Consider the following 21,943-nt stretch of genomic DNA (forward strand, 5'->3'; position numbering starts at 1 on the left):
CCTTTTTATAATCCTAGCGAAACTATAAAGAGGCATCCCTAACCTTAACTCTGAAGATCACAAAGTGGTAATGATTTAAAATTTAGTGGTCATTTTCGCAGGCTTTATACCTTTCAGAGAGCTTCCCAGGTGGCGATACTGGTAAAGAACACGCCTGCCAATGCAGGAGATATAAGAGATGCAGGTTCTATCCCTGGCTCGGGAAGATCCCCTGGAGGAGGACATGGCAACCCACTCCAGAATTCTTGCCTGGGAAATCCCATGGACAGAGGAGCCTGGCAGGCTATGGTCCATAGGGTCTCAAAGAGTCGGACACGACTGAAGTGACTTAGCACGCATACACGCATACTTTTCAGAGGAGATCTTCATGGTCTTGGAATTCTGCAGTTGAGCTTGGTGAGAGGCCTGAGCCATCTAACACACCAGGTCCCTCTGTTAGAACCAGGAGGCTCACCCATAGCATTTTCGGAGGATAACTTTTATTTCTAGTTTATTTTGTCCTCTCTTAATTAATTCAGTGGCTCCAGCTTCAAAGTGAGAAAAAAAGAGTGAAGAAAAAAACTGAATCCTACATTATGAACTGTTGCATACCAGCTGAACTCTCTTTTAAAAAAAAAAATCAGGCTTTTAAATTTATCCTCTCATCTTGGAGAGGGGAAGACATGAGTTTCCTAAGGCTGATCTCTCCCAGTACACACATTGCAGCGAGACATCAGAACCTCTTAATCCATCGTTAATCAAATTTCAGTTTACTAATTATCAGTCCCATTTTAAAAGGAACATGATGCCATAAACAGCATCCCAGAGCATTTAGCAGTGTCTGCAATTAGAAAAAATATATTCGAAAGTGAGACTTTCTGTTATTCAGATCTCCAGAAAGGATAATACATGCCTTATGATAATAAGAGATCACGCAAAGCTGAAGAGGAACAAAGCGGACCAGTCCACATGGTGATCCCTTTCGGGCCCGTCCACTTCAGTGTCTGCAGTGAGCTCCCAGTGGGTTTTGTACCCGAGTAATCTGCAACACACGCAAGTAAGTTTTTTTTTTTTTAATCAAAGTGAAATGCTCCCTTGGTCAACTGCAGGTGAGAACAATCCACATGCCATCATGTTGGCCCTGAAAGGGTGTCTACTTTACTCGGTGGCATTTTACCAAACTCTAAAATGAGTACTTTGAAAGTTGTACTTCTAATATGTTTCTGGGTTCTGTGCTTTGAAAGGTCTTCCCTGGTGGCTCCGATGGTAAAGGATCTGCCTGCAGCGCAGGAGACCTGGATGAAAGCATTTGACTTTATACCCTGGGACTTGACAGAGACCCCTGGGGCTGGGGTGGGGGGTACTGGAAGCTATGAGGATCAGTGCCAGGGCCCCCACCTACCCTCCCAAGATGCGATCACGTGTCCTGCGTGGGAGCCATGCAGGAGTCATGTGGACTTAATGTTGTTTTGTGCACATGCCTTTAACTTGGGAAGTATAAGCTGCCTCAGTTTCCAACAGAGTGGCATGTTTCCAAAATGCACAATATTTTAACCTGACGACTCCTTGGACATTGCTCATTATGATTTACAGAGCCACGTCTGCTATCACAGGTGTCCAAATGATCTTCTCATTATTTTCATCAGTATCATAAAAAAATGAAACGATACAGTATACAGTGGTTTATGATATTAATAGTTCTCTTCAGTTTATTTCTTCTAATGCTTCTTCATTCCAGTCTCCAACCTTCCTAATTCGTTCCTGGGGCATTAAAGAGCACCAAATATGTGTCCCTGCACTGTGTCCACCTGTTTAAATGCTCCACCACAAAGCCTTCGTCCTTAATCCATCAGTGATCCATGAAGGAACTGCCTCCTAAAAACAAAACAAAACAAAAAAAAACGGGGCCTGCTAGTCATCTTAAGCCAGCCCTTAAGATGCCAAGTCCCTTTGGTCCTGCCTTCATTTGCCTATGAAGTGGGATGTGGGTCTGTGGGCGCATCCCGGCGTGGAGGCAGATGTGAGCCTGGAAGCGCAGGCTCATACCTCCACAAAGGCGAGCAGGCACGCTGATGGGATTCTGAATTTATAAGCAGAGTTCCAGAACTCCCCCAGGGCCTACTTTTCAAAGGCAAATTAGTATGTTTGCAACTTGATCCCTGGGCAACTTTTGACAGTTGTTCTAAGAATAATAAAACAGATGGACAGAATAGATTTTGGGGTCTCCATCCAAACTGCCTTCCTCGGTGGAATTTAAAGAAGGCGCAGCCTCTATGGCTCACCCCTATGCTCTGCCCTCAGTGCCCCGAGTACCAGAACTTTCTCCCCAAAGATGAAAATTGTCATCACATTGTGTCCTCCCAAGGAGAGGTTAGCTTGGTGGTGAAAAGTAAGTAGGATGTATGTTCTCTTCACATTTGTGAGATTATATGAACTGAACTGAGATACTTTGAATTGACACTCTCAAGAACCCAATTTTAACACGAGGGAGAAATGGAAATTAGTTTTAGGTTTAAGGAATATTTTCAGAGGATTTTTGACCTGTTTAAATCAAGGAAAGCCTCTTTTGAATGTCCTGGAAATACCATCTACTCATTAATTTGGGAAAGCAGAATTGATATCCTCTCTGACAGGATGAATGTTCTCTGCACATAACCACCTATGTGCACATTAGAAGACTTCTTCATCAGAAAACAGCACTTAGGGGCTTCCCTGGGGGTCTACTGGTTAAGACTTCACCTTCCAATGCAGGGAGTGTGGGTTTGATCCCAGGGAGCTATCGCACATGGCTTGCAACCAAAAAACCAAAACAAAAAACAGAAACAGTGTGGTAATAAATTCAATAAAGACATTTAAAAAATAGTTCACAATTTTTAAACACTTAAAAAAGAAAATAGCATTTAAATGATCTCAGTGAGGAAAACAAATTATTTCTGTGTTTATGTGCTGTAAATTCTCCCTCCCAATGCCTATGTGTTTGTGCATAAACACCTCACATAAACTGGGCTTCCCAGGTGGCACTAGTGGTAGCAAACCCCCCTGCCACTGCAGGAGACATAAGAGACGCAGGCCTGATCCTGGAATCAGGAAGATCCCCTGGAGGAGGGTATGGCAGCCCACTTATGTATTCTTGCAGGAGAATCCCATGAACAGAGGAGCCTGGTGTGCTACGGTCCACGGGGCCTCAGAGTCGGAAATGACCAAAGTGACTTAGCAGGCACACACACACCCCTCACATAAACTACCTTTTGTGGAATCTCAGGCTGCTTCTTTTGTTGTTGTTCAATCGCTAAGTCATGTCCGATTGTTTGTAACCCCGTGGACTGCAGCCCGCCAGGTTCCTCTGTCCTCCACTGTCTCCCAGAGTTTGCTCAGATTCATGTCTGTTGAGTTGGTGATGCCATCCAACCATCTCATCCTCTGTCATCCCCTTCTCCTGCCTTCAGTCTTTCCCAGCATCAGCGTCTTTTTCCAGCGAGTCGGCTCTTCACATCAGGTGGCCGATGTATTGGAGCTTCAGCAACAGTCATAGTCCAGTGAATATTTGGGGTTGATTTCCTGAGCTAAATGTTGGTTTAAGCTCAGATCAGGATGAGATGTGGTCTCCTCTTAATTTACTGGCTTTCTCTGAGATAAATGTCCATCCTGTTCAGACACTCCTTTTCCTAGATTCATGTGCCCCAGTTATCACACTTTGGGCTGTAAAGAGTACACATGGTGGCAGACAAGCTGTGCTTCAGGGTCCCCAAGCTGCCTGAGTGACTATGAGGTAGATGCACTGGGGTTCCTGGTTTCCTCAATGGGTTTGTCATTCAACCAGTTGTTTAACCAGAGTTCCACTGATACCAGCTCAATAGGAAAGCAGACCTTTTTTTTTTTAGCATAAAAGCAGTTGAAAACCCGTTTCTAGCTCTCATGTTGGGCAATGTCACTGGAGTCACAGTGGACCCTTTTGGTCAAGGCTTGATTCTAAGAAGCTTCCACCGTCTGCCATCCTTAGCAGCAGTTTTCCTACAAGGGCTGCGTGAATTGTCAGCTGTGTCACTTTGATATGGTCCTCAAACTAGCAGGTGATGCCCAAGAGCTGGCCTCACACAGACCTGGGGTTTCAGTTTCCCTAAAAAGTTCCTTGGCTTTTATTTTTACGATTTATTTATTTGGCTGTGTCGGGTCTTAGTTGCAGTGCACAGACTTTCTAGTTGTGGCTTGCAGCCTCGGGAGTTGTGGCACGTTTGCTTCGTGGCCCCATGGCATGTGGGGTCTTAGTTCTCTGGCCAAGGATCGAACCTGCGTCCCCTGAATTGCAAGATGGATTCTTAGCCACTGGACCACCAGGGAAGTCCCTCCTTAGCTTTTAAAATATATATATATACATATGTATATTTATTTATTTATGGGTGTGCTGGATTTTCGTTGCTTTTCTTTAGTTATGGCAATCAGGGGCTACTCTCTAGTTGCCGCGCATGGGCTTCTCATTGCGGTGACTTATCTTGTTGTGAAGCACGGGCTCCAGGGCCTGCGGGCTTTAGCAGTTGTGGCACGTGGACTTCATAGTTGCAGCTCCCAGGCTCTAGAGTCCTGGCTTAGTAGTTGTGGCACACGAGCTTAGTTGCTCTGCAGCATGAGATCTTCCTGGATTGGGGATCAAACCCATGTCTCCTGCATTGGCAGCCGGATTCCTTACCCCTGAGCCAGCAGGGAGGCCCCCTCCTTAGCTTTCAACAAGCATCTTTACCTCTATCCATGTCCTTACCTGTAAGATGGAGATAATTCATCACAAACAGGTCATTTTAAGGATGTATGGGAGGAAGAACATATAAAAGGAATCAATCCATAAAACATAACCCACATCCAGCTGCTTCTCACCACCCATCACCCCCACTCTGGGCTGGACGCCCCATCACTCATTGCTCCCTAAGCCTGTCTCCCTGGAAAACTCACCAGCAACCAGAGTTTTTCCTCTAAAGTAGAAATGAGAGCTTGTCCCAGTTAAGAAATCTCCAGTCACCTCCCCCTCTCCCTGACGTGAAAACTAAGACTGTATAGCTGACCACGGCCTCCCAACTGTTTCCGGCTCCTGCCCCGCATCCAGCCCAATCTACACTTGCTGTAGCAGCCAGAGCCAGCCTGCTGAAATGTGGGTCAGACTCCAGGGCTTATCCGGCCCACCCTCTCCAGGGGTCTCGCCCTCACTGTGCCCTCAGCCTAAAGCTCTGTTCTCCAGATGTCACTGGCTCAGCCTCTCAGCACGCCCCGCCAAGCTCCCACACCTGGACACACCTCCGCCATCTCCGTGCTCACCTGCACTCTATTTACGGTGTAAATTTACCACCTAGTTCACTCTCTTGAGGGCAGGGGTTTCGTCTGTGGGGTTCACTGATGCCTCCAAGAGTGAGAGTTGAAATTTCCAAACTCATGGATCTCGAGGGCACTGGTGGGGTGCTGGCCAGGGTGTCGCCCACGCTGGTGCTCCCTAGGTGAATACCAGCCCTGGGTGTGGCCTCTGCACCTGCCACAGAGTCAACACTTTGTTTGGTAAATACTTGTTGAGCAAATGCATAAATTCAGCCCCTTGTCATCACAGAAAAGGTCATCAACTTGAGATCATCTGTCTTCCTATAAAAAAAAAAAAAAAAGATGAGTCATTCATCTTTATGTCCACAAGCTTTTATAAGAACTTTGTCAGGAGAACAAGATCAAGCCCTCATATGGTGCAAAAGCTTTGTGTGTCCTGACCTGCCTCATCCAATAGACGGGAGGAACAATACTCTATAAGAATAAAATTCAAGATTTCAGCATAGAGTGTCAGGTGGCCCTCGAGACATCCCCATGAGGTGAATGAGAGAGCCAGGCTCAGACCCACCCTGTCTCATCCTCAGAACTGGTTCTGATCTGGCCAATAGCAGGTGATGAGGCAGACAAGGTGTCCCACTCAGGCGAGCTTAATTTCCTTCTCAATGGCATTTGTCTGTTTGGCTGCACAAAGGATCTTTTTAGTTGGGGCATGCAAGCTCTCAGTTGCAGCACGTGGGATCTAGTTCTCTGACGAGGGATCGAACCCGGGCCCCCTGCATTGGAGTGTGGCGTCTTAGCCATTGGACCGCCAGGGAAGTCCCTGCTTCTCAATTTTAGATCAAAGTTATTTTAACAGAATTTTAGAATTTTAGTACAAGTCCTGGCCTTGTCCTCTCACTGCAGGAGGCCTGCAGGATAAAGTTAAGCCCTCTGCAAAGACTTGAAAAGGTGGTGGTGAAAGGGGACCTCATGAGTCCTCAGGGCTGGCAGGGCTCAGCTGGGTTGTTCACACACAGGTCTGGCGCCTGCCCTGGTGCAGTTGGACCAGCCACGGGCTGGCTAGGTGTCCTCACTCCCTGGCAGCTTTCCCACTTGGCAAGCTGGGGTCCCCTCATAGCAGAATGACCTTCCAATGACCAGACTGAACACATGGCTGCCTGGGGCTCCCAGAAACCCAGGCCAAAGGCTCGAGGTTTTTCACTGTCTAACCTTGGAAGTCCCAGAGCTGTTAGCCTAGGCAGGTCCCCAGGCAGGCACACGCTCAACCTGCTGATGACAGCGGCAGCCTGCTGTGAGTGAGGGAAGGTGGGTGACCAGCAGGCACCCCCTCCCGGCTTCCACAGGCTATGTGGTCTGACCCCCAGAGCCAGGGCGCGTCCTGACATACCTGCCCGCCCCCCACCCCCAGCTGGACAAAGACCACGTCTTCCTTGGCTTCCTCATCTTTTAGTCTCCAGCATCTGACCTGCTAAGAATTCAGGAGATGTTAGTTCAGTTAAAATCTGAAATGCCAACACTTTAAGGAATTTCCAAGAGGGGAAAGCAGACTCTAGTACCATCTATTTAATGACACAAGATGGTTTTATGCTAACAAGAAGGAAATGACTTATAATGGGTACCAAAGAGAAATAGATGATTGTAAATGACTTCTTAATCCAAAGAATTTAATCATAAAAGCAGTAAAACTGAGTTCACTCGCTTCTGTGTCCACAGAAGCACATATTTAAAGGGTGCATTTTGTCCTCAGCTTAATTTCTTTGGGTTTCTTATTTTCGTTTTAGTCTGTTCTCTTTAACCCTGTAATTTAATTTTAATTGCCTCTGAGAATCATGAATTGTGCACTACTTCATAATTGTACTTGGCTTTTTTAGACGATCTTATGTGTTTATGCCTGTGGATGTTTGTCTTCACAAAAATCTTTTGAAAGCCGTTTATATCTTTGAGATGCCCTTAAGGAGGATGTCAGTTAGGGCCAGTTTTTAAATGCTCTGCTTTGAGTGGAGGGAAGGATCAAGCTGGAGTGGGAAATGGTTTTTGTGTTTTCTAATAAGAACCATCCTTCTGACTGGCGAACCCCTCAAATGCTGGAGGGACTTTCTCGAGCAACATTCTCCAAATGCACATGCCTCTGACAGCTTCTTGACGTGGCCTCTGGCAGTTCTCTGTGTCGTGGTCTATCTGCCTTGAAGGAATGCACGAATGCACCTTCTAGGCTTCCCTTGCCCTGTTGTTTTTTTTAATATAAAAGGCCAAGGTTTCACTTGGCATCCTTGGCTTCTCTGAGAGGTCCTGTAACCACCGACACGAGAGGAGATGGTCCCCAGGCTCTGGCGTTTGGTCTCGCTCCCCTGCTTCGCCATCCCTGGCTTCACACGTCTCCCCCAACTCCCCCAGGGCCCTGATGTACATGGCACAGGAACCCTTCCAGGTGGCGTGAAGGAGCGCTGACCCTCATCTGGAAGGTGAGCGTCACCCCCGCCCCCACCACAACCGATCAATATTGGAGCTCTCTGCTCTGCCGCTCACCTTCCTTGAGCCCAGTGAGACCCTTCTGCAGGACCAATCGATAGCTCTAATCAGAGGCGGCCTGCAGCAGGTCATGCGAGGAGGGTGCTCAGGTGACAGTCCTGGGACCGTGTAGGCCACAGCTTGTGGCTCAGATTCACAGCCTCCTTCCTAGGATCACACTGCACGTGGCATGGAAGCTCCTTATCGTCTCCCCTGTGGATCTCTATTCCTCTGAAACTTAACAGGATTGTGGGCTTCTGGGGACCTGTGCCTGTGAATCTCAGACACATATTATGCCTCTGAGCGTCCTCTGTAAGCAGCAGGGAGTCAGAAAGTACCCTTTTCAACCGTCACTTCCATATCTCTTTATCTTGATTTTGTCTGGAGTTCTGGAAGCTACAGAAATTAAGGACTGGATGTAAAGACAGCAGATACACAGGAGATAACAAATTTGGAACAGAGTCAGCACCGACCATGATGCCAGCCCAACCTTCAAGGAGCAACCTCCACAGCTGGCAGAGCCCAGAGTGCCACTGCCACTCAGAAGGATAGAGCCTTCCTCCATGATCACAGCTTTCCAAAGTAAAACATGCTTGAATTCATTGATGAGTACCTCGCTGTATTTTACACAAAGTTCCTTATCATTGTACTTGTGTAAATTCAAGTTTTTAACTCTCTTGGGATGTAATCTTTGTGTCAGTCTTGACAGCCTCTGACTCTGCATCAGGTGTTCTCACTGATGTCCACACCACAGGCAATCACAGGCTTTCTACCTTTCAGAAAGTACAGACGTCACCTTCGGAGACCCCTGGGCTGTTTGGCTGGTTGAGCTTGCAGGAAGACTCGGGGGAGACCAGGTTTGCCCTGAGTACCAGGCAGTCCCTTCATTGCCTTTACACACCCACGACATGGACAGAGGAGCCTGGAGGGATATAGTCTATGGGTCGATAAGAGTCAGACATGACTGAGCGACTTAGCACATACAGCACAACCACCCTAGAAAACAGAGACGGAAGTGTAATTCTGGAGCTGGTCTTTCTATTAAATTTTTCCTTAAGAGCTTAAAAAAAAGAATCTTGCTGAAAAAGTGATTAACAGATTCTAGTTATCTCATTCGCAATACCAGTCCCCAAGTCTAAAAAGCAGTTGTTTTCACTAATTTACTTATTCAACAAAGTATCCACTGGCCATGTCTTGTGTGCCAGGAACTGTGTGCTTCCTGAAGGTCCCAAGTGGAAGGCAGGGTACCCACACCCATTCTTCCGGCTCTTCGACAAGTGTGGAAAGCATCAAGGAAAAGGGGGTCCACAGAGCTTCTTAGTGGCTGTGACGGAGTTCAGCCCAGGGAAGGAAGGCGTCTCTAGGAGGGACTCTGTCCTGGCTGTTGGTAGGTGACTGGGAGTCAGAGGATTTGACCAAAGGAAGGAGTAAACTGAGCCTTCAGTAACCCTGGGATCTTCATGTAACTTCGTGATCTGGGGACTCCGATGCCACTGGAAGCATACCAGACCAGTCATGCCCATCACCAGTCATCATGCCTGGCCCTCCGGTCTCCATTCCTCCGGCCTCGTCAAGGCCTACGCAACTTGCCCCGTCCACCAGTCTCCTCCCCACCCCTTACAACGGAATGTGCTGCTGCATTAGGCTTCGGGAAAAGCCAGGCCAGGTGGTGAAGCAACTTGCCGCCTCGGGTTCAGGGAGAGCTCCCGCCCACCCTGTCCCATCCCAGACACTCTGAACATCACATGTACAGGCAACCATCTGATCCTCACAGCATACTGTGTGGACGGTACAGTTATCATCCTGCCTTTATATATTATGCAAACTCAGTCCAGTGTCCCCTATAACAAAATCTACTATGTATCTGATCTTCCCTGAAAATAGAGTAGACGGCGCCATGGCCCAGAGAGATTAAATAACTCGCCTGAGGCCACACAGTTGTCTGAGGGGTGAACGAGGACCAAGCCCCACCCCCCCATCCCAAGGTCCCTTCTAAAGATGCAGACATTTCAGGGTAACTTTGTAAATAAAGCATGTTGGAAGTGTTGGGGTGGTTTTCCAAGTTGTGACTTAACAACCAATTTTGATTAACTGCAAACAGAGGATTCTGTTTTAAGGAGACTGAAGGCACGAGGGAGCAGCTCGGCTCTGGAGGCAATTGTGGGGACCCGGGCCACCCCCCTGCCCCTCTCAAGGCCAGCATTGTGGCCGGCTCATTAGCATGCGCGCGCGGCCGGCCGTTGAGCTGGCTAGCTTACCAGCTGTTCCTGCTGCTCTGCACAATGTCGAATGTGTTCAACCCACTGGGTTCCTGTCCCCGCCGCCGGGAGGAGACTGTCCTTCCTCTGGGGATACCCACGTGGCTGCCTGTCAGCGGTGGCACCGAATAAAGTAATAGGCCTTCGCATGGCATATGGTGTCTGGATTCGTACAAGATGCAAAACTCCTCCACCGTTAATGCACGATGACTCATAGCATTGCTAATTTTTCAGACAAAAGCTGACTTCCACACCCACGCTTTTAACCCCTGCGGCTGAAAAGTCTTCAGTTGCAGAGCTCCAGAAAGGTGGCCACCACTATGTAAAATGTGTTACACTTACCGAAAGCATCCAAAGGCTTTGGGTTGAGGTTAATTTTAAATTTCTGAAACTTTTTTTTCCCCTTTCCTCCAGAGAAAGGGAATTTTGAAGCTTAAACTCTGTTCCTCTCTCACAGTGGAAGAGTCTTAAAGGTTTGGGCAATTGATTTTTTTGTTTGTTTGTTTGCTTGTTTATTAGAAAACCATTCAGAGGCTCTATATTTGCTGAAGACTAGAAACTGTTTATAAACTTTCTCATTTAAAAGTTCCATAGAAACCTCTGTTGATGCTGTATCAGCTCTACATAGAGCATTCCATGTTAGAATATCTCTGAGTTACAAGAGAATGTTGGTTCTTTTGTCTCTAGCGTACTAAATGCATAGCTTATTTAAATCATTGAATTCTACCAAAACAAATTTAGATTATAAATTTACATTGAAATGAACATTTTTTCAAACTATAAATACGTGGGGATCTTCTAAAAAATGTCCCTACTAAATTATTTAGGACCAGTTGTGCTAATAGATGTCTAAATGTCATCTGAGATCTTATGCACCGAAATAAGGCAGTTATTTGCATTTATACAATCAGTCCTCCCTTTGAATTGATGATCAAAATATTGGTTCTTTTACAAATAATCCTTTATGGAACATTTTATTTAAACATTTCAGAGTCAAGAATGGCCAACAGGAATGATTAGACAGTTTCTAATTATGGACTGAATCGCCGAGTGTTTTGTAGTCAGTCTGGCACATGAGAGCCTTTGCAATCAGAATTTGGCGAATGCATGAATTTTTAAAGCAACTTCACCCTAGGAGGATGATACAGATTTTTTTTTTAATTGATTACTTTTTGCAACCCCCAAAGATTTCTTTGGGGGAGGGAACTGGAGACTTACTCACCAAATTGATATTTTCTTCTGGTTGTATTGTCAAATCCAAAGTTTTTGCTTGCTTTTCTACAGATAGGAATTCAAATGTGCATCTGATTTCTTCTAAGAGGCATTCTATCTTCAGAAAATTAAACAGAATGTATAAACTTCCTAAATGTGCCTCATTTCCTAGATCTTGACATTTGATGTTGCTTTTCTAGCATTCTTTCCCTCACCATTGAAAATGAATCAGTGTGTATTCTGTGAGCCCAAAAATTCGTTAAACAATAAAATTCACCATAACAGTGAAATGAAAACTAAACAGGCACTGAAGTCTTAAAAATATTTTTCCTGAATTTACCATGTTAAAGATTTCCAGTTTTGCTTCCACTCCATGGAACTTGAGAGCTATATTTCTTGTTAGTAGTGCCAGCACTTCAGTGTTTTTTCTGATTTCTACTCATGTTTATGAAATGTGGGTGGGTGAAATGCATTGGAATATCCAGAGAATTGCACAAGGATGGAAGCGGGGACACAGCTGAGACTGAACTCTTGGTCAGTAGTTTGTGTCTTCAAGTGACTAATAAAATGTTCTCTGTCAGCTGAGGGACTAGGTCTACATGCAGAACCAAAAAGCAGTCTGGGGAGGATGATATGCAAAAGCTCAGCCTGCTCAAAGGCCCAGAGAATGAGGACCCCTGGTCCGTGGTTACTGCACTTAGTGACAACCCAGCAGAATAGGGCCTGTTCTTTCAGCACCACAGATGGAGGGAGTGAAGCTGGAAGATGCAGGGGTCTTGGCCAAGGCCCCACATCCCAGGCAGGACCAGGATGGGAGCCCAGGCCGGACCAGGATGGGAGCCCAGGCCAGCCTGACTCTGAGGCCTCCCTGCTGTTTCTCAGCGGCCCACACTTTTGAGCTAAGAACAAGAGGCCATCAAAATTACGTACCTTTGATGCTCAAAGAGTTAAAAATAAGGACTCACCCTGCGTTCCAGTTGTTAAGACTCCACGCTTCCACTTCAGGGGGCATGGCTTCGATCCCTGGTTGGGGAACGAATATTGCATATGCTGCTCGGCTAAAAAAATAATATTTTAAATTATATATTAAAAAATTAAAGCTAAGACTACTATATCATCTAGCAATTTTACTTCTAGGAATACATCCAAAGGAAACAAAAACAGTAACTCAAAAAGATACATGCTCTCCTCCTGTTTATAGCAGTGTTATTTACAAAAGCCCAGACATGGAAAACAACGTGTGTGTGTATATATATATTTATATACATACAATGGAATGTTAACCTTTTAGAAATTAGGAAATCCTGCCATTATGACAACATGGATGGATTTTGAAAACATTATGTTGAGTGAAATGGCAGGTAGAGAAAGATAAATACTGTATGGGCTCACTTTCAGATGGAATCTAAAAAAGAAAAAACTCCTACGGAAAAAAAGGAAATCGGCCTTATTAGCAGAGGCAGAGGATGGGGGAGGGGGAATTGGAGGACGATGGTCAAAAGGAACAAACTTACAGTTTAAGATAAATAAGTGCTGGGGTTGTCACTTACGTGGCTCTGCTAGTAAAGAATCTGCTTGCAATGCAGGAGACCTGGGTTCGATCCCTGATTTGGGAAGATCCCCTGGAGAAAGGAAAGGCTACCCACTCCAGTATTCTGGCCTGGAGAATTCCATGGACTGTTTAGTCCATGGGGTCGAAAAGAATTGGACACGACTAAGGGACTTTATCTTCATTTGTCATGTACAGCGTGGTGACAATAGTTAACACCACTGTACAGTATACAGGAAAGTTGTTCAGAGAGTAGCAGTTCTCATCACAAGGAGTACCTTTTTTCCTTTCTTTTTATCGTATCTGTATGGAAAGATGGATATTAGCTGTACCTTTGTGACAGTCATTTCACAAGTACATGTAAATCAAACTGTCACACTGTATGCCTTAAACTTACACGGTGATGTGTACCAATTATTTCTCAGTAGAATGGGGGTGAAGTATATAGCTGTCAAAAAGCAAAGCAATCCTACTCAATTTTAGTCTGTTTTATCCTTATTGTTAACAGGAGGATCTTAGCCCTTTAAACCTTGATTTTATGGAATAAAGATGCCAAGAAAATTGTCATAAATTCAGACACCCATTCTGATACCATATGTGCATCTCTTATACCTAAGTACATGTGGCTTCCAAATTAAAAGGCCAAGAAAACTCTAAGTGTAAATATACTTAACGACCTATTTCACAACAGAGTCTAGCTCAAAACAGGCCCCTGATTGGCATGACTCATTGTGCTTTTTGCCTTGATGAATGATTGAGAATACAGTTCTCCCGTAGTGACACTGGGACTTGCAAGCAAGATATCTATTTGTACATGTTGACTCTATGTATATTCTACCTCTTTCAAATGTAGGTTTTAACTTTCAGGTTGGGAAGATCCCCTGGAGATGGGAACAGCTACCCACTCCAGTATTCTGACCTGGAGAATTCCATGAACTACACAGTCCACGGGGTGGCAAAGAGTCGGACTCGACTGAACGACTCTCATTTTCTTCCAAAGGTCATGAGTACTTTTAGAAATAAAATAAATAAATAAATAAAAGAAAATCAAAGGAAGTCAGGGGTGGCATCAGACCCGGGGCATCCCAGTGGGGCCGTGGCATCAGAGCAGTGGTCCCTGTTAACTACTGTGACTTCCACAGCTTCTCTACAATGTATAGCTACCCAAGTGTCCTCCGAATACCCTTGTTTCAGAGTTTTCAGTTTCTGTTCGTGAGATTAAATTGTCTACATTGGAAAACATAATGATCATTCTAAAGAAGTATATTTTGAGTTTCAAAATCTTATGTTCCAGACAATAACATATATTTAGAGCAAATTTTCACATGAAAATTTCTGTTCTACCCAAGTCCAAAAAATATCTTTTGAGTTTATATACAAGTCCATGTGCAGCAAAGGCTAATTAAGACCCAAGAAGAAAAAAGCAAAACAAAACAGTTGAGGGTCTGACATAGCAGAAGAAGTAAAGAATTAATTAGTGATATGGGAAAACGTATCATTAAAAAACCATCTTAAGGGCCACATTTTCTGTATGGTGGCTTTTGCTAAGCTTTTTAGTTTAAAAAGCCCAAGCACCTGACATTTTGCATCTCTGTTTTTCTGTAAAGATAAAAGGAAACTTGAGTGTCTCATTCTCAATAATGTACTTAATATGTGACAAAAAGGGTTCTGTTCCCTTCATTTCAACAGCCAGGCATTTTTGTATTATTGCCCCCAATAACTGTCGTTTTGTGCTTAACCCTTTGTGGACTGGAACGCTTTCCTCAGCCTCCAGGGAGGAACAAGCTGGGCTTGAACGACCTCAGAGGTTTTGTGTGTCAGATACTTGCACTCAGGCTGGTCCTGTCGTTACCATGTTGCAGGACTTGTTGCCTGATATCTAGCGCCTGGGCAGGCTTGTTTACTTGTGATCACTATGTAATCATTCATTTTATGGAGCCTCATTAAGGACGGACCAACCTCTGTCCCAATTTAGCGTCGCTGGAGCGTAGGTAGCATCCATCTGCTCCACCCGCACTGTTTAATTAATGAACTTGGTCATGTGCTCGTTCCTTGTGAAAAGCCCCGGCTTCTCAGGTTGTTGAATGGGACCCACGTTCCAGATTTCTCCGTCAACATCCTAGAAAGCCTGCGTGCTCGGCACTAGCTGTGGACTCACTAACTTCTGTTAGTCTGGACTTGAAAGCACATTTACTTTTTCTTTCATTATTTATTCATAAACCCAAAGTCAGTCGCTTTTTGAGTAAGTAAATTATTAATCCTTTTTTATAACTTCTTGCTCTTCGGTGAGAGTGAAAAAATAACCCACATAAAAGCTATAGTTCCTTTCAAAGCAGTGAAAATATACTTGTTATTTTGAGATTTTTCCCTTCTGCGATTAAAGTTACAGAAATGCCCAAATGCCAAAAATATCATTACTATTTTCCAGTATCTCTGTTTTACAGAATTACCTAAGAAACTCTGTAGCATAGATTTTTTTTTTTTTAAGTAACAATAAAAACTGAATCCATTCCTTTTGGGAAAATATTTTAAAATTTCATTACCTTTTATTTTTAGTGTTTTATAAAATTCTGTCTGGATTTAGAGGTGTTTTGTTAGCATCTATTTAAAGACCTTATAAATTTGATACTCTACAACAAAAGGTGTGGGAAAATAATCATGTTCATTTAAAACATCTATTACAAACTAAGGTCTGGGGTTGAATGCTGATTAGCCATACCTATGATTCCAGTGCCTTCTCTGTAAGTCTATTTAATATAGAAATTAAACTCCTCTCTACCCTGTCAAGAGCTCTCAGATCCTAGCATTTCTTTCCACCCTGAAATATGATAGAGTCCAACATTCATATTGTATTCAGTTTTCTTCTTTATAGGATCAGTTCTTATTCCTGTAATGGCAAAAACATGTCTGAAAAATCATTTCTTCAAAAAGCATTTTTACCTGCCTCCATCAGAATTAGAGGGAAAAACTACATTTGTATTTTTGCTTAATTGTTATAAAATTAATTTTGCTTAATTGTTATAAAGCTAATACACTTGAAAATCAACGTTAACGTTGTTTCAAACTAAGTACCCATGTGGTGGTGGTGTTCAGTCACTTCAGTTCAGTTCAGTTCAGTCGCTCAGTCGTGTCCGACTCTTTGCGACCCCATGAATCACAGCACGCCAGGCCTCCCTGTCCATCACCAACTCCCGGAGTTCACTCAAACTCATGTCCATCGAGTCGGTAATGCCATCCAGCCATCTCATTCTCTGTCACCCCCTTCTCCTCCTGCCCCTAAACCCTCCCAGCGTCAGAGTCTTTTCCAATGAGTCAACTCTTCCCATGAGGTGGCCAAAGTATTGGAGTTTCAGTTTTAGCATCAGTCCTTCCCAGTGAACACCCAGGACTGATCTCCTTTAGAATGGACTGGTTGAATCTCCTTGCAGTCCAAGTGACTCTCAAGAGTCTTCTCCAGCACCACAGTTCAAAACCATCAATTCTTCGGTTATCAGCTTTCTTCACAGTCCAACTCTCACATCCATACATGACCACTGGAAAAACCATAGCGTTGACTAGATGGACCTTTGTTGGCAAAGTAATGTCTCTGCTTTTTAATATGCTATCTAGGTTGGTCATAACTTTCCTTCCAAGGAGTAAGCGTCTTTTAATTTGATGGCTGCAATCAGCATCCAGTCGTGTCTGATTCTTTGCGACCCCATGGAGTGCAGCATGCAGGCTTCCCTGTCCTTCACCATCTCCCGGAGTTTGCTCGAACTCGTGTCCATTGAGTCAGTGATGCCATCCAACCATCTCATTCTCTGTTGTCCCTTTCTCCTCCTGCCTTCAATCTTTCCTAGTGTCAGGATCTTTTCCAATGAGTCAGCTGTTTGCATCAAGTGGCTGATGAGAAGATCATGAAGTATTGGAGCTTCAGTTGCTTGAGCATAAAAACCTAAGGGATCAAGAGCTGGAAGAGTAAGTGGGGTGATGCTAGGAGATGCTCGAGGGTGAACGAGTGGAATTATCACCTAGAAGGAGGTCTACCTATTTCTCATTCTCTAACGTTTGTCAAGCGGAATGTGATCAGGCATGTGGCACCCTCAGTGGAGATGTCTTTGGTAAGGGGTAGGGAATCCCAAGGCCCTGTCCAGAACTGTCCCATCTTATCCCTTCCGAAGGTGCTCAGAAAAATACTTGATGATGAAACAGAGTCAGAGGCAGGTTGCAAGATGAGGCTTCATGCCTTGTTTTGTGTGTTCTGTGTGTTTATTGCACCTGGTCTTTGTTTTTACATGCAGGGTCTTTTAACTGTAGCATGTGGGGGTTAGTTCCCTGACCAGGGACTGAACCCGGGCCGCCTGCATTGGGAGTGCAGAGTCTTAGCCGCTGGACGACCAAGAAAAATCTCTCCATGCCTTGTTTTAAATTGGGTTGGCATTCATGAAATTGCTGACATTTGACAGTTTTTGACCTAGTTTTTAAAAAAAATGCATTTTCATATAGTTTAACCTAGCTTTTTTTGATTCCCAAAATGTGTATTATATATGAACATCAACTCCATAAACTGTGCAGAGAAATCTGTGTGCATGGGGGGGAGGGGACTGTGAGGAGGATTGGACCACCTGCCAGGACACCTCCCAGGTGGAGCCTAGGGCTGTGTCCGGGAGGCTGCTGGTTCTGGAACCCCTGGCTGTTGAGGTCACTACATCTTGAACCATCTTAGTGTCTCTCTGGGGTCTTCTTTTTCATTTACCCTTCTATTCATGTGGTAGTTTCTTTGGGTCCTATGCCCAATGATTGGCATTTCATTATTGCTATTACATGCAGTGTCTCCAACCCTGTTTTGTGATAAGGACTTCAAAAATCAGTTAACAAATGAAATACGTCTTTACCTGGGAAAATTTTGCATGGCCTACTGGGTTAGCAAACTCTCGACACAGACCCCATCAGCTGACCCCCTTCTGGTGCTGGCCAGTGAATAGTCCTTCTTTATTTACCAACCCATGAAAGGGGAGCTCATACCACTTGTATATTATTGCAATAAAAATTGTAAATGGAAAAAAAAAGTCTCTTTGTTAAAAATATTAAAAATCTACCAGTGAGATCATACTGTCACTGCCAGTCAGTTGGGAGAGCAGTTTGGGTGGGTTTTGAATCATGACAAATGGGCCATCGAACCAAAGTCCAGCGGAGCCATGGCAGCCAGAGGACTGCAGAGCAAGATTCGGCCCCGGAGTGTGCATTCAGGCACGACCAGCCCAGCAGATTGGTGACTTGTTCCCACCTTGCCCTGGCCAAGACGTTTTCAAATCACAGGACTTGTAAGTCCAGTCCAATAAGTGATGCTAACTAGTGCAGATTTCCTTTAGAATTGTTTTTTATTTCTCTAAATAATTTTCACTTCTTTTTAAGTGAAAATGAAGAAATTGAGAGGGGAAAAGAATCCCAAATTTCTATCTTATAACTTTCAGTTTTTAAGTGTGCATTCTTACTAACTGAAAGCATTATACATTCACTCGGCAATCCAGGGTGGTCACAGTTTTGATTTCGGTAAAAAACAGGTAGTTCAGTAAGAATATAAAATGTTGCTGACCACAGCTTCTATTAGAGTGAGGAGAGAAGGTTATCCAACAGGGGAGGTGATGCTTCTAAGAAGAAAATAGACTATATTTGTAGACTCAGTCATTAGTTTGGATTTTCAAAACAGGTGGGCATTACTCCATGCTAATGACTATGTTAGCTTTGGCTAGGTCGTGATTTCAGCTTTTCGGGAAAATGCTTACAAGTTCAGATCTTAGAGTGCTTTCTGAGCAATTGCTGGATTTTATCGGTTTTCTTTTTAAGATTATACTTCTTTATAGGCTGGTTCTCAGACAGGTAAACACACTGGATAAGATGATAAAATCTATTTATAATAAAGATCACATTGAAAGGTGAGTCTTAAGTCCTGTTTGAAGGCCCGTTCAAGGTAATGAGTATTTGGTGCTGGGCAGGGAAGGTACGTTTGAGAGCATCCAGCCAGGTAGCCCTGAGGAAGATGGCCTTGTCTGGGGAGTTTGGGGAAGAAGTAATTGGGCTTTTCTGCTTTTGGTTTGTTTTTAAAACAAGACTTTGCAGGAGCAGTCCTTTCCAGGAGATGCTGGCCATTCAAGGCCCCATGCTGACCCAAAACCAGGATAAAGATAAAGTTGCCCCCAAGCTTCTGAGTCCAGTGGCTCAGCGAACCTCACTCAGCGGCCCTCATACCCAGAGCCCACCTCAGCCCCATATATTTGTCCTGACATCTGCCTTCCCCCCAACCCCCCACCCCACCATCTGGACTTCTGCCCTGCAGGTGTAACAGACTTCTCTACCTTTAGGGATCTCATTTCCAGACTCATACACTGCTGGGATGGCCCCATGGTGAGCAAGTCCTGAGAGACGCCTAACCTTCCTTTGCAGATCCGCAGGACTGGGTGGTTAATCATTCACAACATCTTTTATTAAAGTAAACATGAGCCATGAATTTGCATTATTTTTAAGATAAGCAGCTTTGCCGCAGGCCTCTCAGGCCCAGCTTCCAGGCCCCTGGAGGTCCCGCCCTCCAGTCTGTGCCCCTTCGCCAGGGGACGACACAGGAAACCCTTGTGTGTATTGCCTTCCCCCAGGGTTCTCAACCCCACAGCCACCTGGGGAACTGCCAAAGACAGTGAGGCCCAGGAACCACTTCCCAGGTTCTGGCTCCCTGGGTTTGGAGTGGGGTATGCTGTGCGTGTTAAACCTCTTCAGGCATGTCTGACTCTTTGCAACCCCATGGACTGTAGCCCACCAGGCTCCTCTATCCATGAGATTCTCTAGGCAAGAATACTGGAGTGAGTTGCCATGCCCACCTCCATGGGATCTTCCCACCTCAGGGATCGAACCCATGTCTCCTGTGTCTCCCGCTTTGCAGGTGGATTCTTTACCACTAAGCCACTGAGGAAGCCCGAGTTGGGAGTGGGGATTAATCCATACCGATCAGTCACCAGGCGATTCTGATGCACTGGCAGCGCCCTGACTATCACGGAGTCATGGATGCCCAAGGGATGGGAGAGAAGGCTTGTGCTGCCCGTGGGAGATGGAGTCAGGAAGCTCCCCGGTTTCTTTCAGAGCCAGGAGTGGTGGCCTGGAGCTCCCATCTCTCTGGGACTTGGGGCTCAGTTTGTGCTGTGTGATATGATCAGCACCTCCTGTGGGACCACTGCGTTCACTGCTCCCTCACGAGAAGACAGGCCGTCCTCAAGAGGACACAGCTGGAGGAATGGCAGGGGTAGGCCCAGGGCACGGGCATTGTGACCACAGAGACCCCCATCACGAGAGCATGTCCCATGTAAAACTAGAACTAGCAGCCCAGCTGGAAGACGAAGGTGGGGCCACCAGCATGTTGGCCGAAAACTCTGAAGGGCAAACAGCACCAGCTGCAGAACTTGGGCCCCTCTTCTGGGGCACCTAGGGCTGAAGAGGGACCGAAAGATACAAGGAGAGGAAGGTGGAGAGTGGGAGGCATCCATAGTCCCCCCCCCACCTCCCCAAAAATAACAGCCTGGATGACCTCAGGTCCAATCCAAGGTGTCTACTTGCTGGAGAACTACCTCCCCATCCCTGCCTGGAGAGGTGCTCTTCTGCAGCCTTCCTCATCCAGGAACAGCTGCATCTGATCCCCTTCAGATCACATCCCTGGACCACTGTACTTGTGTAAGCCCTTGTGTTATTAGCATCTTACCATCTCAGACCTTTGTTAATTGATCAAAGGGTTAATGTATAAAAACTATGCAGCTTTAAGGAAAATGTCGATCTTAATGCGTTTCTTTAATCTATAACAATGACTGGTTTTAGTCAGGGCGCTTCAAATGAAGCTATTGTGGAGTCCCTGCCCTTGTATCAGTGGTTAAGTGTCCTGGCCCATTGAAACAGCTTTAGAAAGTGCAAAGGCTACGCTAGCACGTCTTTGTCTCCTCGTCTTTTAACTGTAAAGAAAAAGATGTCCTTGTATCAAGCCTCAGCATTTATGTGAAAAATGAAATCGGGTTCAGTGTGTGCATAGATTTTTCAGAGAGATTAAAGTGGGCATCACGCAATTTTTCTCTACAAAAGGCCGCCTTTGATGTGCTTTCTGTCTATTCACGCAGAAGTGTCAGCCTTTGTTTCTGAGCCGCAAAAGAGCGTCCGCTTGTCACCAGCGCATCCTCATACCTTTGTGTGGGGGCCTTGTTCCAGGTGGGTCTCGTAATTCAGAGATAATGTCACGAGAGCGCGTACACTGTGACCAGACGGCAGGCTGCCTCAGCAAGATAAATGCCAAGGCAAAGCCCAGAGCGCTTATCAAAAGTGATCAGGAAACAAAACTAAAACATTTATTTCTGAGCGTCTGATTATAATCCCGGGCTCTCGGCATTTCATCAGCCACATAACAGAAAGTTGCTGCTTGGCGCCGGCTTTGTTCTGGGCCTGGATTCCAGTTTGATTCTGCCTTAGAGGTTTTACTGCAGAGGAAACCTGTGAAGTGGTTGCATAACGGGGCCTGGGGGCTGGAGCACATGCTCGCAGCCCAGGTCAGACCAGGACTGAGGGAGTAAAGTGGAGATGATGGGAGCTGGGCAGGTCCCATAAAAGCATCTTCTGGGCACTCACCCTGGTGATAAGCGTCCTGGTCGGTCCTGACTCGTAGTGGGTTTGATGCCTGTTCTACTCCAAGGGAATCTCAGGCATGGAGAGAATCCGGGGCACCTGGCTGAGCCTCTGGGCTTTCGGCAGAGAGGAATCTACGCCCTTAACCGCTGTGCTCGCCCGCATCTTCAACTTCCTAGCTGTATCATCGCCAGTTGCTAAAAATACTCTCACAAAGGACTCTGAGTTTGTCTTATCAACTAAAACTACGCCTGTCTTTCTAAGTTTGTTCAGACCATCTTCATCTCTGAAAAAAAAAGGCAGGGTTTTTCTCCTTAAATGAAAGTGAAATCCAACAGGACTTTTTTCTTCTTGGCTTAGCTTTATGTTATTTTTGATGGCAAATAGGTGTTTTAGGAGAATCTAACTTTTTGTGGATATTTTTGTTACTCCTACCTCCAAATGAAAAATGCATTTATATCTTGTTTTAAAACGGCCTCCCAAACAGCGAAGGTTGCATCCCTAGGACAGCATT

General features: G+C 45.2%; 1 protein-coding gene across 10 annotated transcripts in view; it reads left to right on the forward strand.

Moving 5' to 3' along the window:
* RALGAPA2 (Ral GTPase activating protein catalytic subunit alpha 2) overlaps window positions 1–21,943 on the forward strand; it is a 270,104-nt gene that overhangs the window by 204,188 nt on the left and 43,973 nt on the right. The window contains exon 39 of one of the 10 annotated variants that reach the window (XR_016039170.1): window positions 869–13,813. The exons of the other annotated variants lie outside the window; for them this stretch is intronic. The gene's annotated coding sequence lies outside the window, so the exon portion shown is untranslated. Of the gene's footprint in view, window positions 1–868; window positions 13,814–21,943 lie in introns of those variants that run through there. 10 annotated transcript variants of the gene reach the window in all.

Source organism: Moschus berezovskii, chromosome 15, assembly GCF_049115385.1.
Source record: "Moschus berezovskii isolate FMDL1 chromosome 15, NW_MosBer_1.0, whole genome shotgun sequence".
Classification (NCBI taxonomy): domain Eukaryota; kingdom Metazoa; phylum Chordata; class Mammalia; order Artiodactyla; family Moschidae; genus Moschus; species Moschus berezovskii.